Raw genomic sequence first — 14,816 nt, 5'->3', positions numbered from 1 at the left:
TGGGAGGTCTCGTGGCAGTGGTGACCATGATCACTGGCTCACCAGTAGTCATGTGTGTTTCCTGGTACCCGTGTTGTTCATAGAGCTGAGGGCAGCAGGTAAGACATGCAGCCTCTGTGGGAAGTCCCGAGGTCAATATCATTCCCACCTCCCAACTGTTCTAGAACTGGGGCAAAAATGTACACCCTAGTCCAGTGACCTGGAAGACCCTGGGGTCCCATGTTGCTTTTGTATATCTGAGCATAAACACGCTTATCCCCTTTTCTTCAACTCCTTGACAACTCATTTGAGCTAAGGATAAAGGCCCTAGACAGTAGAAACATGACTTTCAGGCAGATACTGATCACCTGTGGTAAAACCTCACCCTGTGGAGGGTTCCTTCCAAAGGCATCCCCTTCAAGGTCCCTCAGCACAAGGTAGGGCTTCTGGTAATGGGTACCTGGATGAGTTAATGCCACCAGGAGCAGCTAGTTTGTGGCTGCCAGTGGCCGAATTCGGTAGCAGGGAATAAAACAGAGACCAGGAAAGAGGTATCTGGAGGGTTTGTGGAACTCTAGTAAGTGAGATTTTGCTGAAGGGGAAACAAGAGTTTCACCAGGAGAATCCTTGAGGCCAGACATCTCAAGGCACTTTCCATAGGGCTGAAGGGGAAGCAAGTCCAAGAGGAAGGCATAGATCTTACGGTGTGAATTCTCCCAGCACCTCCTTTGCTGCTGGACACTAGAGCTCTGGCCACTCTTAGCTTGTCCCATCACCAGGCCCCTTGCCACTGTAGGCCTATTTCTAATGGAAGGTAGACAGAGGTAACATCTTAGAAGCAAAAGGGCTCTAAGGAGGCATCCCTTGGGCAGACCCCAGATAAACCACTCGGCCTACAGGCAAGCATCAAAAGGGTGGGTAGGCCAGGCAAGGGAGAGATGGTGAGATCGGGTTGTAGCTCAGAACCTGAGGTTACAGGGCAACCCAGCAGCTGGACTTGGGGTCAAGGTGATTGTGCTGGTATTTCGAAGGGCGTCCCAGGGCCAGCACTTGCCTGGACAAGACCTCAGGAGCTCAATAGACTTTCCAAACCTAATTAGTGTTTAATGGTCTGGAGAGACACGGCATCCACCGTCACTGGCTTCACCATGGCCGTGCTGTCCAGCCGAAGGTTCTTAATTAACCTTTAAAAAGCCAATCTGCCAGGTTGCCATGGGAGGTCACACACCTGTCACCACTCGAATGCTCACATCTAAGGACCACACTGTTCCGTGTGCGATTCTGAGGGTGATACTTACCACTACCTTGAAGCAGGGTCTGGGGGGTGAGGTATAGTGTGCCTGTGGCTGCTGGCCTATGACCAGCATGGTGAGAGGACAGTGACAGGAAATAAAAGGTGGGGAGCAAGCAAGAAGGAGACTCAGATGCCTGCTGCCTTCAGGAAGTGTGCTCCGGCTGGCTGCTCCAGAGTGACAGTAGTGGGCGCAGGCAGGGTGGGCAGCCTAAAGAGCGAGGCCTGTATTTGGGCACAGGGGTCCCTGAGCCTTGCAGCTGTTCCTGGCTCATAACTATTCTGCCTGAGGCAGATGTGGGACAAAGCAGGGCTGGATTAATGGAGGTGGGGTGTTGGGCTCTAATCTTCAAAAGCAGAGGTTTTGGAGGGATCGGCTAGGCCTTGGTTACTAACAGTGAGCAGTGGACCCCAAAGGCTAGGGACTAACCATGGAATCATGTCTGGCTTTGGGCTGGAGATCATCCAGGGGGAAGAACCAACTGACAGCCAGAGTGTAACAGGGGCAGGGCCAGAATGGCAAGATAGAGTATGGGATTACCAGTCAAGCAGGATCTCCAAGGAGGATAAAGAAGGGGACAAGACAAAGGACTGGTGGCGCCTATAAGAACCTCAGTGCTCAGACAGGAGGAGGACATGGACCTACCTGGCCAGAGGTGGGGCAAGGAGGAGTCAGTCATGGGACAGCCGGAAGAGAAGGAGAGAGCATAGCTCCTTACCATTGGATACATACTCCACCCATATGGCACATGGATATAACACACATCCCATACTACACCTATGTGTAGAATCACACACACACACACACACACACACACACACACGCGTGTGCGCACACACACACCAAACACACTTATATGCACATGCTTACAAATCTACTGCCACCCCCACTTTGGTCCACTCACCCAAACATGTGCGCCCCACACCTCTGTAATCACCTGCCCCTCACCCCACACTCCAGTTTATTTACAGCTTATACTTGTACCCAAGCCTGACACACTTGCAAGCAGTGCCCGTGACCCAGAGACCCTGGCATGTTCCAGAAGGAGGGCCGTGATCGATGCTTATTAATGAAGCTGCCCCGGAGATGGCTAATTGATGGTAGTGTGCGGCTGTTGTCTGGAATTTAACCTGATTCATCATTTAGCCTGTTGGAGGCTGGAGAGCTGTGTTAATTAATGCCAGGAAAACAGGCTTGGGCGAGCTGGGTGCAGGCTCACATTAGAACACTGGAGCACAGGGGCAGAGGGAGGGAGAGAGGCAAAGAGAGAGGGGGGGGAGAGGGAGAGAGAGGGGGAATGATTAAATCAGAAGCCCAGAGACAAAACAAATTTCAAAAAGCAAATGTCGCTGCCTGCTGTTCTGAGATGACTCAGGTTTGTGCTTGGCCGACATCACCAGATTGTGGCGTGGGGATTAAGAGCAATTTCCTCTTCATTTGTCATTTACTTCGTGTGGGCTTTCTCCCCAGGCCTATGCTGAGGCCGAAGCCTTGGGAGGGAATTAAGAGGGTTCAGACTTAGGGAGGAATTGGAAGAAACCTGGCTGGGGACAAACCTAATAGATGAGGGAACATGAGGGAGAGGGGCCACTCGAGACTCAGAGCTGCGACTCAGGTCAGGGAAGAGAATGTGGAAGGAAGGAAGGAAGGAAGGAAGGAAGGAAGGAAGGAAGGAAGGAAGGAAGGAAGGAAAGGAGCAGAGGACACAGAAAAGAGTCTTTGTCCAAGTCACTGGGCCAGATCCTATCTCTTCCTCATGCCTACTCTGCTAGCTTGTTCGTTCAGGAGGCTCTAGCTTTAAATCTTCAGAGGCAATGGTGGCAGTGTGGGCTAGAAGGTGTCAGCTGTACCTGCAGAGACCCCCTGTGAAGGCGGGATGGGTGTCAATCCTAGGCACCTGATGGTTGGTTGAAAACAACTATGGGTATGTTTATAAGAAAACACGAAGGCCTTAGCTGTGAAGAACTGCTCAGCCACAGAGCACTGCCTTGGGAGGCAGGATCAGCTGAAGCCGGCGAGGGGACGTGAGATAGAACCACATTTGGAAGTGGAAACTTGGCCTTACTGAACACTAAAAGTCAGCCCACATGGCCCTGAGACTGTCATTCATTCACACTCAATGGGGATCTCCCCTCCCCAGGCACCTACCTACCCCCCAGTCAGAATGAGAGGATGTTCAAAAGCTGGTAGTTGGTCCCTACCAACTATCAGGACTGGGTGATGATGCTGCATGGACAGAAGTATAAAGTCCAAGACTTTAATTGCTTCTGAAAAATAAAACCATCAGGAATAAATCTAACTAAGGAGGTAAATTTAAAGGGGGGAGAGAGAGAGAGAGAGGGAGAGAGAGAGAGAGAGAGAGAGAGAGAGAGAGAGAGAGAGAGAGAGAATGGAAGTTCACAAAACTTTAATTCCAACACTGGGGGTCTGAAGCAGGAGGAATGTCATAATTTTGAGGATAGCCTGGTCTACATAGTGAGTTGAAGACCAGCCTAAGTTATTTTCAGACTCTATCACCAAACAATAGTAAACGTTGTTCTCAAGGTATACCATAGAGCCATAGTAGCAAACACTGTACAGTATACAAATAGACACATGTGGACTGGGGACATGCTTTAGTCAATAAAGTGCTTGCCACACAAGCATGAGGACCTGAGTTCAGTCCCCAGCACTTATTGAAAAAGCCATCATATAATGGCATGCCTTGTAATCTTAGCCCTCAGGAGGAAGAAGCAGGGTGATTCCTGAAGCTCACTGACCAGCCTCACCAACAAGGCCAAGGTACAGGCTCACAAAAGTAGCAGGGTGGGCTTTTAGCAAGCCTTTTTCTTCTAAAGACTGGACAGTGAACAATGGTGTGAAAGGGGGCGGGTCCACAGAACAGGCCCTGCCCACAGAGGCACTCAACTAACACTGGGTAGACGAATGAATAAAGTGTGGGAATTAATGAATCAAGTCGGTAGTGCATTGAGGAAGCAGACATACATGCTGATAGACCAAGTAGAGAGGATAAAGCTGGGACAAGAGCAAAGGGTGGGTTCTGGGATGGGACGGATAATAAGTGCCACGTGTCTGGTACCTTACTTCTAGATCACCCATGGCCTTCATGCCGTAATCTCAGACTTTTCCCCATAGGCGCAGGGAGAGCCACAGGAGGGCAGGTGGGGGAGAATGGCTGTAGGCACTGTGCTGAGAGTTTTCATTAAGCTCCATCCCCCTGCATCCTAAGAATATATGCCTTTAAGGGGTTAAGCAACTGCTGTCTCTGTGAGCAAGTATACTGCAAAGCTAGGATAGCAATCTGGGCCTGGCAACTAAATCAGAGCTGCTTTCATCCAGAATTATCCATCCACTGTTTTTCAACCACCATGCACCCCCACCTTAAAGAGGGTTAGTGACCCAGCCTGGCTGAGCAGCTAATTAGTTTGGTTTCCACGGCAGCGGTGCTTAACTGAGACTGTGGGGATCCTCCCACCTCTGCCAGCACAGCCCTGATGGATGGGTGGGAACAGTAACAGGAAGACGGACAAGGAATCCTAGGCACTGGGGGTCTTGACAGGGACATGTGGTCATTAAAGCCTAGCTTTCTTAGGGTCAGAGATCCATGGGCTTCACCTTGGCAACCTTCTACTTAACCTGTCCTAACCCAGAGAAGTGCAAATCACAAAGACCCCTCCTCTCCTCATTGGATCATGGAGGTTCAGGGGACAATGGACGCCAAACACTGGGAGGTCTTCTTTGTACTGGAAGCAGCAGTGGACTTGGGTTGGACCTGTCACAGAACCTCTGATCTGTCCAGAGCCCAGGAGCAAGGAGAGAAGCCCTCCTTCCAGCCCTTTGGGTGGAAGGGAAGTAGATTTTATATATAAATTCCAGGCAAAAGTGGAGGAGAATGCTCAGAGGAGAAGGAGGAGGAGGAGGAGGAGGAGGAGGAGGAGGAGGAGGAGGAGGAGGAGGAAGAGGAGGAGGAGGAGGAGGAGGAAGGTGAGCGGACGGAAGGAGTGTGGGTAGCACAAGCCGCCTATCAACAAAACAGCCTCCCAGCGCTGCCTGCTGATGCTGGCTGGACACTGTAGAGCAGAGAAGCCTGTTGCATAGCAACTGCTGGGCAGCCTGCTTGTAGGGCTGGACCAAAGAGGATGTGTAGGCTGCAAAGGGGGCTGCTTGGACTAAGAGCTCTGCATTCCATACATAATCTTAGTTCTTAGTCCTTTGCCAGATTTGGCCTGGGTGAGGGGTCACTTGGGAACCAAGAAGTACAGCTGTGCCACGGGTAATTAATCTGTCTGTCCAGCACTTTCTGGCATCAGCTCTGAATTCCTACCTTCCCACAGAATTAGATGGGGCCGGAGACCAGAGAACAGTGGCCCATCTTGCTCTAGGCATCTGTCTGGTATCCTGCAGGCCTCGTGAGCTCATTCCACTCCGTGCACTTGTTACACATGACCTGGTAGAATTTTGTCTCAAACAGGCAGGCACCACCCAAGCCATTGCAGCACCCAGGCCACGCTAGGCTCAGCAGGTACAGCCTGCCAATTCCCCCACACTCAGCGACTCTCCTCGCTCACTCTCACAGTTTGTGAGCTTCCTTTCTTCCCTTTTTTAGCCCTGTAATTCCCCCCCCCCCCCCGCCAGGTGCCCTCCAACTCCAATCCCCGCCCCCCCCTGGAAGTTTAGGTTTCAGAAAAGAACAAAGGATATCATGGCCACGGTGTGGTCACGGAGAGTTCCGGAGCCTGGAGAAGCTTACTTGCCACAGTTCACACTTGTCCTGCCTAGGTGCCCAACTCCCACCACAAGCCTGGCTTCCATGTCCTTTCTCACAACCAGCAGGCCCATTCCGAGGACAGGATCCAGCCATTTCTCCCAGGACATTAGAGGCTCTGCTGTGGTCCTTGACACACAACACTGTTGACAGTGCAGAGCGAAGCATCCCAAGTCAGTGATGCAACAGGTGTGAGGGCCGAGGAGATGGCTTCCTCAGCAGGGTTTGCCGTGCAAGCCTGCAGACCTGAGATTGATCCCCAGTGCTCGCATAAAATGACAGGCTCGCTGAAGTGCACGTGTAATCCTCAGACTGGGAAGGCAAGAGCAAGAGGATTCCTGGGGCTTACTGGTCAACCTGTCTAGCTTAATCACTGAATGCCAGGTTCAGTGAGAAACCTTGTCTCAGGACTTCTTGAGATAAGGTGGAGGGCAATGGAAGAAAACATCCTATATTGATCTCCGGCTACTCCATACCATGCATAGCTACACATACACGTCCACACACCACGCCTAATCTAATTACTGGTGTAATTGTGTGAACTCAATCAGGGAAGGCTTGCAAGAAGTGGAGGCAAAGCCTTAGGATTTATTTTGTAATAAAGTAAGAGGAGGTGAGGAATAGCTTGCACATCGCACAGGGTCTTCGGGAGTGACCCGGAGGCTATCTCAAGTTCTTTGTCCAAGAAATATACCAGGGGCGTTGTTTGGCTGGTCAAATAAAGAGAGGGCTGATGTATCGTGAGCAGACAAGCGGCGGATGGCCTCTTCGGATCAGGAAGTGAGGACAGAAGTAAGATTTATTTTTAAAATATCTTGTCTGGAGGGCTTGCATTTCAATGGGCTCTAGATTTGCATATTTTAACAATAACCCTGCTCTTCTGTCTGGTTGTACTGCTGGCTGTCTCTCTAAAGGACGATCTCTGCTTCAATAAACCCTTCCTAATCCGAAGGTACAACAGGGCTGCTCTGCAGGAGGGCAGAGGATTAACAAGGCCTTTCTCTTTGGTCTGGAAACAAGTCTGAAGGGCAGGTGACCCATTTGCAGCCTCTGGGCACTTCTGCCAGGCCCAGGAACTAGACTGGTGATCCCACTTGAGAGAGGCTTTGGTCATCCTTAAGATGTGTATGTTAAGTCCTGTGGTGTGTGTGTGTGTGTGTGTGTGTGTGTGTGTGTGTGTGTGTGTGTGTGGTGTGAGTGTGTGTGTGGTGTGAGTGTGTATGTGTGTGTGTGGTATGTGTGTATGTGTGTGTTGTGTGTGTGTGTATGTTTGTGTATGTGTGTGTGTATGTGTGGTGTGTGTGTGGTGTGTGAGTGTATGTGTATTGTGTGGGTGTGGTATGTGTGTATGTGTGTGTGCATGTGTGTGTGTGGTGTGTGTGTGTATTGTGTGTGTGTGGTATGTGTGTATGTGTGTGTGTATGTGTGGTATGTGTGTGGTGTGTGAGTGTATATGTATTGTGTGGGTGTGGTATGTGTGTATGTGTGTGTGTGTGTGGTGTGTGTGTGTGGTGTGAGTGTATGTGTATGTGTGTGTGTATGTGTGGTGTGTGTGTGGTGTGTGAGTGTGTGTGTATTGTGTGTGTGGTATGTGTGTATGTGTGTGTGTATGTGTGTGGTGTGGTATTGAAAGATCCCACGCAGAGAGACCCTTACTCAAGTCTTGGGAAATCGCGGACCCCAGACACAGAGAGACCATTTTGGATGTAATAAGCAAAGGCGAGGTTTATTACGGAGACCTATTACAGAGATCTCCGGGCCGACACGTATCCCACGCAGGAGACAGAGGTGTCGGCCCCGAGAGGCTGGGAAAAAGAGTATTTAAAGGCAGAGGCTGTGAGCACCAGGGGATGGGGGATGTCAAAGGGGAATGCACCACAAGTTACAGGATTGTTTTATGGCTCCAGGAGATAAGGGGACGCCAGAAGGTTTTATGGCCCCCTGGTTCCTGGAACAGAGCTACTAAATCAGGAGAAGGGTAGGGTCTTCAGGTCCTCATTATTTTTAAACGTTTGTCAAAACTGATGGAGCATTTGTATTTGAAACACCTCTGGTTAGGCTTGGGCTGCCCGGTTTCCTGGAATGCTCTCTGTAGGACACAATGGCTGAAAAGCACAAGTAGGGGCTTATCAGGGTCTGGAGGATGGCCCTGAGTGAGCTGGGGGGAGATGTCTTCCTGCCAGACGTCCCATGAATCAGTCCCATTAACTCAGGCTGGTTCCTGTATTCTTTTTCTTTATGGCTTGTCAGTCCTGCCTGAACAGTGTTTCCTGTGCTCCTTTATCTTTATGGCCTGCTAGTCCTGGCTGCAGGGCTTAGCCCTGGGTCTGTGGCCTTTTGGGGTTTATTCTTTTAATTTTTATATTTATAAACCTAGAATTCGTATAATTTTCTTTTCATTCCCGTCTTCTCCTATTAAATAATTCTAATCTTAGAATTTTGATATCAAGTCTTATTTGGTCTCACCAGTTGTCCTAACTGACTGGTACTGTTGTCTCACAACCATCAACCGCACAGCACCCACTCAATTTTTAACAAAAGCAATTAACCTGTTTGTCACGCAGGAGCCAAAAACTAAAACCAAGAAAATTATTAATAATGGCCCAGCTGTAGCAGAGAGTAGGGTAGTCATCTAGGGAGATCTACTAAACTAGCTCTCGAACCATCTCTGATGTGTTTTTCTGTCTGTCTTTTGTCTAACCTTTCTCTAAGTTTATTTATGGAGTCTTTAATTACTCCTGAATGGTCTGTATAGAAGCAACATTCTTTCAGTGTAGCACACAGACTCCTTCTTTAAGGAATATCAGGTCTAATCTTTTCTTATTTTGAAGGACTACCTCTGAGAGGGAGGTTAGGTATTCTTGGAGGTCAGCTAAAAAGTCTTTAGCATCAGGATTTTATCTGGACACTATCTAAACCTATATACCAAGGTCATGACTGTCTTTCAGAACTTCTAAACTTATATAGGTTGTGATCCCTGAGGCACAGTCCCAAGAAGTGTTAGGAGTATTAACATATGTAATGTTACATCATTTGTAATAGAAATCAAGCCTATCCCACACCTATCTTGATAGAACCCAGGACAAACATGACTGAATTTCCCTCTAGGTCCCAGCTCTCAGCCCTAACAGCTAGTACACGGCTGGTGAGGGCTGAGAATTGACGGCTGTCAGGGTGGTCAGCAGCACCAGGTACGGTCCTTTCCAGCGAGGCTCGAGTGTCTGGGCTCAGTGTAGCTGCTTCCGACCTGGAACTGATGGGATGTCTCAGGGGTCTCCGGGGCATAGGCTGCTGTCAGCTGTGAGCAGATTTCTTTCTGTATCACCTGTAGGTCTTTTAGCCTGGCACACAAATCATTATTACTATGGCACTATGACATGTTGGTTCAGTAACATCATCTAATACAGTCAGGGGAGCTTAGGCCCCATATAAGATCTCAAAGGGGATAAGGCTGAATCTGGAAGGGGTATTTCTTGCTCTGAAGAGAGCAAGAGGGAAGGAGTGTCACCCAGTCTGTGCCAGTCTCCATGGTCAATTTGTTCAGGGTCTCTTTTAAATTTTTATTTATTTATTCTACCTGTCCTGAACTTTGAGGTCTGTAGATATAATGTAATTTTCAATCGACCTCTAAATACTTGGCCACACCCTGGCTTACCTTGGCAACAAAAGTAGGGCCGTTGTCTGACCAGATTACCTTGGGCATTCCAGACCTGGGGAAGATTTCTTCCAGTATCTTCTTGATGACTACCGAGGCCGTCTCTCGTTTGGTGAGGAAAGCTTCTATCTATTCCTGAAAAGGTATCTACAAGCACTAGGAGATACTTGTGATCATATTTTTTTTGGTTTTATCTCAGTGAAGTTTACTTTGACTTTTCACTAAACTCTCTAGGTCTCTTTGTCTTGTTTGTTTGTTAAGCATTTACTTATTGACATATCTTATATTTTTTACTGTCTCTCTGGCTAAAATCTTAAAGTCTATTATATATATTTTAACTATTTGGACAAACTTCTTATCTCTTAAATGAGTCCATTTTTTAATTTGGCAAAGTGAGTCTTTTGTTTGTTCTTTGGGGGGTATAGCTTTCCCCTCAAGTGTGTCATTGTCCTTTTATCTTTTAAGCAACTTGGGCCTTTTCTTCTGTTGTACATTCTAAGTGGGGCCATCTCTTAGTCTAATCCCAGTTCCCAGTGGCTGTTTCTTGTAGGCCTGTAACCAGGATAGGCTTCTGTATAGCCATTTTCCGAGCCACTTTATCTGTTTTGTTACTGTCCCATGTCACTGAATCTCTTCCCTCCCGATATCTTGAGCAATGAATAGTACTCACAGTTGTTGGCTTCATCAGGGCATCTAAGAGATGGCAAAGACATCTGTGGCGCTGATGTGCTGGGGGGTAGAGGTTCAGCCATCCCAGATGACATTGTGTTGTCCACCATGGCAGCACCCACTTGTCTCTGACCTTTAGTCATGAAGAGAACTGTTCCCGTCTGTGGACAAGGTCCTCGGCTTTCAGCAGGGGTCAATCAGCCAGTCGCACAGGTCTTTCCTCCACCCATGTGCTTCTGTCAGTGTTTGACACTCGTGCTGTGGTGGCTCCAGGTCCGGATTGGGCAGCAAGGTGACCAGATTATCCCCAACCGGTGGAGAATCTAGTCCATGGCAGCTGACCAGTGGTCCCATCTTTGGACACTCTATCAGCCACTCTATCACAGTTTAAGTCCTGGATTGGGTGATAATTGTTAGTGCCCGGCTGGCAGGAACGGTGTGTTCCAGGCAGAAAAGCACTAAGCCATTCATCTCCCAGCATCAGTTACTGGTGTACTGAGACAGGTCTTAAGCTCCACATACACAGTCTATAGATATGTATATACATAGCCTCATCTAGCCATTTTAGCCCACGCAAGCCAATTTGGAGAGCAATTTTCTCATGAGCAAGGGATAGGGGCAGTCAGGGATGACCATGAATTAGTGGGTGGGTTACCCGGCCCACGCCAAGGTCCACTGTTCTTCGGGCAGTCCATAAGTATTGTTCGTTGTCAGTAGCTCCTTGCACTCAAGGTCTTTGGATATTGGCCCACAGGGGGGCATAGGAGTACAGAGCATTGGGTCTCTGTATCCACAAAACAACTGGGCGGGCTTCCCTTCTATCTCTGTGTATAGCCAGCACCAAGAGGCTCTCCAGTGTCCCCTCTTGTTCTTTCTGGGGCAGTCCCTGACCCAATATCCTTTTTCTTCGTATTAGGCACACTGATCTTTAGTCAGGAATTCTCTTCTGTTGCCAGGTACTATCTTCCTAGGTTCCCTAACTACTGTGGCCAGTATATGTTCCTCTCTTGTCTTTTATCTCTCTTTAGCTCTCTAACTTCTTTTTTTTTTTTGTCTCTTTTCTTCTCTAGCTTTCTGTTCTTTTTATCTCTTTCTTTTTTAACCTTACTTTCTCTGTAACTTACACTAACTCTCAGCAACTTAACTTAACCCTTCAAATTTTTGTAACATTCTCTTTATATCCTTTCCTTATCTTAGCCAGATTGGTGGGGCATTTTCCAGCCCCTCAGAGACCCACCCTTGGAGTCTGGCGGCAGACCTGGAGCACTCCCTACCTTCAGGCGTCTGAAGAGAGCAGGCAGAAGTGAGGGCCTTCCATCCATCTCTGGAACACTTTTTCTGGCCTCTAGTAGGATTCCGTCTTTCCTCGGTGGTAAAGAAGACCTGTAACAGTTACTATCAAGCATCTCAAATGGGATGGTGAGAAAACAAGGGAATCTTGAGAATAGAGGTCCACTGAAGAGGGCAAATAGCATTTAGTCACACAGCTAAGCCAGGAGGCTTTCTTGGGACAAAAAGGCCTTGTGTCTGTGAAACAGAAAAGTGAGCAGAGGGGCAGCCTATCTGCTACCGGCTGTCTCTCCGGACTTAGATTTTCTCTTAAGGAGTACCTTCCTTTAGTGCCAGCTCAGTGGCTTTATCGCTCAAGAGACCCATCCTCTAAATGGCACTGGGCTTCCAGTAACAACTAATAACAAAAGGATGGAGAGACGTTAGAACCTGGGTGTTAGATTCTAAGCACTGACAAAAGAATTGTAACCAGTTCACTTGGGGCTTTCAGGACCTCAGTAGCAGCCCTTTACCAAACTTTCTCAGTGGGCTAAAGGCCCATGGAAAAGAAAACATTAATCCTGACCTTGGCCACAGCCAAGGCCTGAATTTTAAATCTTGACTGGCAAAACAAAACAAAGTTCTTTACAGTTTGTTGTAGATTCTTTGAAACTATTTTAGGGGCTTCTCTGTCCCCCAACCTGGGACATTTCGACCACAGGGGCAGGAACTAGCTGCTGTGGGGATAAGATCAAAGGCATTCTCCATGCTAATGATGACCAGTGAGAAAAGTAATTTAATGCTGGAGACTGGCTCCTCTCTTGGAATAGGGCCAGCAGATAAGGCAGGCTCCTTAAAGAACTTCTAATGAGCACTCTCTTTCTGTGAGCAAGAGTTGAAGGTCTGGCCACTAAAAGCAGAAATTCTTTTCTTGTTCTTGTTTTCTTTAGAGTCCTCCCCCACCTCACTCTCAGCCTTTTTAGATCATTCTTCCTGTAGCATTTCTAACACAGCCTGTCCCTTTTTTATATCCTGTTGACAGCATTTCTGATCTTTTAGGCAGCTACGCACTAAGTGTCATACCGGCTGAAACTCCGCCTTTAAGATTCCTTGCTCCCAAGCAAAATTTAAATCCTTTTTCAGCTTATCTCAGCTGTCCACCGTGAGATTCCCAGAGATGGCGAACCAAGGTGTAGTAATTCACTAAGAAATCTCTCTATAGTGTTTCTTTTTACCTTAAGCCTTTTTCTTTTAAACAGCTCCTGAAGAGCCAGAAAAATTGGGTGAGACTTGAGAAGTCCCCATGCTCGCTGTAGCAGCTCCGCAGCTAATTTCGCTCCCCCCTACTGTGTGTTGCGAGCACAAGCACAGATAAAACACTATGTTTTAAAAAATTAACGTTGGCTATCAACCAACACACCGCCACTAGAGCGGGGTCCATAAAATTAAGTTTTTTACTCACTATACTTGTTTCATACCGGAGGCCTAATCTGGGGAACTTTTTTATTTATGAGCGGTTTCTTCCTCAAGGCTTTTGTTAATGTCTGTTTACACAACTGTTAACAGCAGCTAGGTTGGTCAAGGGGAGTAAAGGGAGGGGCATCTCTCCTTGGGGAGGAGGCTCAAGAGAGAAAGACAAAACTCCCTGGCAGAAAACAATTTTTCTCAAGCAAATTATTTTTAACTCTTAACTTAAGCACCAAGAGGACCAAGTAAAACTCTATGACGAACAAAGCAAACAGTTTCATGATTTCAAACACAGTCGTCAGTCCAAGATTTTAAACACAGTCATCAGTCCAAATTCAAACACAGTCGTCAGTCCAAAATTCAAAAACGAAACAAAAGCCAAAAAGACACTCGACAATACCACAGAAAACAAGCCAGACAAACAATATCAAGACAAAGCATCTTATAACCAACTTTCACAGATGCCTGGTACCTTCAGTACGTGGCCCAAACTGCAGCTTAACCTTAGCTGCTTTTGGGATGAGATGGACCATCTGATTCCACCTCCCAACAGGATTCCAGAGTGTCCTCTTGTCCTAACGACTAAGCACACTTGTCCGTGCCTATATTTAAATAGGCAGCCGAACTCGACCTCTGACGGAGTGGGATTCCTCGTCCACTCCCGCCTAGGTAAAAGGAGCATTCCATCTCCTTTGTTCCAGAAAACCAGAGTCAGGTCCTCCTGACTGTCCATAGCCGGGCTCTCCCGACTGTTCTCCGCCCGTGGAACGTCTTCCAGGGGCTGCAGCCTTGCGGGCCCGGGGCGTCCCCCCTTCCGCAGCCAGGGGGTCCTCACGGACCACAAAGGCAGCTGCACTGAGTGAGGATACACATCCACTCTCCTACAGGGCAGGAATACACATCCACCCTCCTAGCACAGGGCAGGAATACACATCCACCCTCTCAGCACAAGGCAGGAATACCCATCTGCCCTCTTACCACAGGGCAGGAATACCCATCTGCCCTCTTAACACTGACCAGTACTAAGACACACATATATACACACACGGCGGAACCAAAACAGAGACAGACACAGACTGACAATTGCGGCGCCGCTCACACAGAAACACTCAGACAAACATCCAACTCACCTCCAAGGGGTCTTCGGAGTCTGGGGTAGTCGCGCAGATCCCGGACGAGCCCCCATTAATATGAAAGATCCCACGCAGAGAGACCCTTACTCAAGTCTTGGGAAATCGCGGACCCCAGACACAGAGAGACCATTTTGGATGTAATAAGCAAAGGCGAGGTTTATTACGGAGACCTATTACAGAGATCTCCGGGCCGACACGTATCCCACGCAGGAGACAGAGGTGTCGGCCCCGAGAGGCTGGGAAAAAGAGTATTTAAAGGCAGAGGCTGTGAGCACCAGGGGATGGGGGATGTCAAAGGGGAATGCACCACAAGTTACAGGATTGTTTTATGGCTCCAGGAGATAAGGGGACGCCAGAAGGTTTTATGGCCCCCTGGTTCCTGGAACAGAGCTACTAAATCAGGAGAAGGGTAGGGTCTTCAGGTCCTCATTATTTTTAAACGTTTGTCAAAACTGATGGAGCATTTGTATTTGAAACACCTCTGGTTAGGCTTGGGCTGCCCGGTTTCCTGGAATGCTCTCTGTAGGACACAATGGCTGAAAAGCACAAGTAGGGGCTTATCAGGGTCTGGAGGATGGCCCTGAGTG

At 48.3% G+C, this 14,816-nt stretch overlaps 1 protein-coding gene and 1 long non-coding RNA gene across 34 annotated transcripts in view; one reads left to right on the top strand and one right to left on the bottom strand.

Annotated features, from left to right (window-relative positions):
* Celf4 (CUGBP, Elav-like family member 4) overlaps positions 1-14,816 on the top strand; it is a 307,752-nt gene that overhangs the window by 225,716 nt on the left and 67,220 nt on the right.
* On the bottom strand, positions 8,551-14,457 carry LOC147999696 (uncharacterized). Its single transcript, XR_015642827.1, has 2 exons — positions 14,227-14,457; positions 8,551-9,377 (listed from the first exon to the last, which is right to left on the bottom strand). It is a non-coding gene; the product is annotated as an uncharacterized LOC147999696 (long non-coding RNA).

Source organism: Rattus norvegicus, chromosome 18 (assembly GCF_021556685.1).
Source record: "Rattus norvegicus strain SHRSP/BbbUtx chromosome 18, alternate assembly SHRSP_T2T, whole genome shotgun sequence".
Lineage (NCBI taxonomy): Eukaryota > Metazoa > Chordata > Mammalia > Rodentia > Muridae > Rattus > Rattus norvegicus.
This window is presented reverse-complemented; position numbering and strand designations above follow the sequence as displayed.